Genomic DNA, 3,363 nt, shown 5'->3' with positions numbered 1-3,363 from the left:
CATATCACGTCAGCAAGGTGGGCATAGCTCAAATGTTAAACCTATATAAAATTGTGTGCTTCCTGTTTCATGTCAGACAAAATTCTGTACTTGTATGTTTTTTGCCTCCTGGTGTACACTAGTAAACATTTGAATCTGAACCTCCTGTGTATTGAATTCTTAATTTTATTTAATATATATATATATATATATATATATATATATATATATATATATATATATATATATATATATATATATTTATACATATATACATATTTCTAACCATACGGCCGTATATATCCGTAAAGAAATTTCTAAGTTTTACTAAAAATCAGAATACTGTCCAAAGGATACACTCTATTCTGTTTTTTTTTTTTTTGAAAGCCAACAGTTTACCACTCACATGTTTTAGCACTCAGCTGAGTGTGAATTACAGTACACTTTCACACATTCTGCATTATTAACAAAGACAAACTTCAAAGCAGATAAATTTCTAGCTTGAGAACGAGGAAAACAGAGTGGAAAATTATTGAAATAAATGCTGAAATCAGCCAGATCAAAAGGAAAAAGAAATAAAGGCTTGATATAGACAGTTTCAAACTCACATAGCTCCTACTCAAAGGCAGAAGTCCAACCTCTACACCAAAGAGGCACTCCAACTGCTGTTTATTTTCTGCCATTTGAAGCAATGATGTGAAATATGTCATGCATGCTGTGTATATATGTTCTCCCCCATTGTTTTATTTATTTATTTATTTATTCCTACTGGTAGCATGAACTGCAATTTCTTTTCTTTATTTAACTATTCATTCACATTGACAAATTAATGTGACGCATCAACAGCAAAGACTGCATTTCCCAGACACTGCAGCAGTTATTTCCTATATGTCATTTTTTAAAAATTCGTATAAGGTGCGGAAAGCAATAGCATGCTGTCAGGGTCATTCGGTGGACACTACAAGACAAAAAATGGTCGAGAATGAACAGGTGTTTGCACTGCAAGTAACCTGGACTACTGCACTCATAACACTTTAAATTACAACACAGAAAGAACGAGACAGAACAAACAGGTATGCACCTTAAAGCAGCTTATATGTGCCAGGATGGCCAAGTGGTCTAAGCTGCCAGATTACAGGATTAAACTCCTCCCTACCTTGGGATTCTGGTCTCCATATGGAGGTGTGGGTTCAAATCCCACTTCTGACAGGTGTGTTTTGCTCACTGACTGAGACTGTGAAATGAGTCAACATGCAGTGTTGAGGTAAGGAGTCCATTCAGTTGACAGGATTACTCCTGAGGACAAAACTGCTAGTCTTCCACATTGAACTCTTTGATGTTCTGATAGATGCACATTCCAGTAGGTAAATTCCTGAAATCTATTATAGAAACAGGTGGTCCATTAGGAGCTTTGATCTTAGTTCTTGTCAGTCTGGCTCAAACAAAGGTTTGGCTATGGAATTAAATAGGGGAATGAACATCTCTTATTACCAAGCTGCATTCCGAGAATTTCTGAATCGAAGATATGGACACTAGGCATGCAAATGCTGTGAACCAATATACAGAGATTACAAGAGCTCTGCTAGGTCTGCAACAACAAAAAAAGAGATTTCAAAAATCAGCTTCATAGTAAGTGCATAGAAAAGGTGGGGAGGGGGTGGAGTGACACCTTACAAAAAGCATATGCTTATGAGAGCTAAGAAATATAAATCGTAAGAAATCACTCGGAGGTCTATTAAAGTTTACTGTGTCATTTTTGAAGATCTGCTACCATTTTCAAAAAATACGATAACCTTTTTGAAAGCTGGAACAGGTAACCTGGGAATTTCACCTTCAGAAGAGTTGGCAGACATCTCCTTGCTCTTTGGAACAGAATTCCTACATTATTTTTTTCCTTTCGTGATGGACAGGTTCCAATACGCACTTTGGTATGGAACTGGGAGACCAGAAATCACAATTACAGGAAATCAGTACAAGGACTGACAAAATTTGGCCGCAAAAATAGAATTGACCTGGTCAATACATTCAACTGCAAAGGTCTGCAGTCCATGGTGAAAAGTTTTAGTTATTTATTTATATATTGATCTATCTATCTATCTATCTATCTATCTATCTATCTATCTATCTATCTATCTATCTATCTATCTATCTATCTATCTATCTATCTATCTATCTATCATCCCCACCGCCTGGGACCAAAAACACCTTACTCTCCTTCTGACTCTTTCCTTCCCCACTCCAACTGTTCTTAGTCTCCCTGTAAATTATTGGTTTGTGGTGGGCAAATGCTGTTTTCTGTACTGTCTACAGCTTTCCAGTTACTGTTTCTTTATTCACATTTGTCTACAGGGAAAGTCTGACATGATAACTTCATCTGTAATCCATGGAGACATGGACAGAACTCCGAGTCTGCCTCCCATGTAATCATGTTTATCGGTCTCAGCAGTGGTGAGAAAATCGAATTAAAATGATCCAGAAAATTATTGACGTGAAAAGAGAAGAGAGAAACATTTCTCTTTCGAAAAGTGAATAACTGAAGTTGACGATTCCTGAGCTGATAATTAACACAGCACTTACAAATATGTATATATACATATATATATATATATATATATATATATATATATATATATATATATATATATATATATATATATATATATATACATATATACCTATTTCTAACCATACTGCCGTATATATTTACTAAAAATCAGAATACTGTCCAAAGGATACAGTCTATTCTGTTTTTTTTTTTTTTTTTTTGAAAGCCAACAATTTACCACTTACTTGTTTCAGCACTCAGCTGAGTGTGAATTACAGTACACTTTCACACATTCTGGATTATTAACAAAGACAAACTTCGAAGCAGTTAAATTTCCAGCTTGAGAACGAGGAAAACAGAGTTGAAAATTCTTCAAATAAGTGCTGAAATCAGCCAGATCAAAAGAAAAAAAAAAATGTTTCGGAATGTCAGTTTCAAGCTCACATACCTCCTACTCAAATGTAGAAGACCCACCACTAGACCAAAGAAGGACTCAAACAGCTTTTTATTTTCTGTCTCTTGAAGCAATGATGTGAAATGTGTCATGCATGCCGTGTATATATGTTCTCCCCCATTGTTTTATTTATTTATTTATTTATTCCTACTAGTAGCATGAACTGCAATTTCTTTTCTTTATTTAACTATTCATTCACATTGACAAATTAAGGTGACGCATCAACAGCAAAGAGTGCATTTCTCAGACACTGCAGCAGTTATTACCTATATGTCATTTTTTAAGAATTAGTATAAGGTGTGGAAAGCAATATCATACTGTCAGGGTCATTCGGTGGAAACTACAAGACAAAAGAAGGTCGAGAATGAACAGGTGTTTGCACTGC

General features: G+C 35.1%; 1 non-coding gene across 1 annotated transcript; it reads left to right on the top strand.

The window, feature by feature from the left end:
• Positions 1 to 1,079: 1,079 nt before the first annotated feature.
• On the top strand, positions 1,080 to 1,188 carry TRNAC-ACA. The gene is made up of 2 exons: positions 1,080 to 1,117; positions 1,143 to 1,188. It is a non-coding gene; the product is annotated as a tRNA-Cys (tRNA).
• Positions 1,189 to 3,363: the final 2,175 nt, after the last annotated feature.

Source organism: Protopterus annectens, chromosome 7.part1, assembly GCF_019279795.1.
Source record: "Protopterus annectens isolate FY-2018-M chromosome 7.part1, PAN1.0, whole genome shotgun sequence".
Taxonomy (NCBI): domain Eukaryota; kingdom Metazoa; phylum Chordata; order Ceratodontiformes; family Protopteridae; genus Protopterus; species Protopterus annectens.
This window is presented reverse-complemented; position numbering and strand designations above follow the sequence as displayed.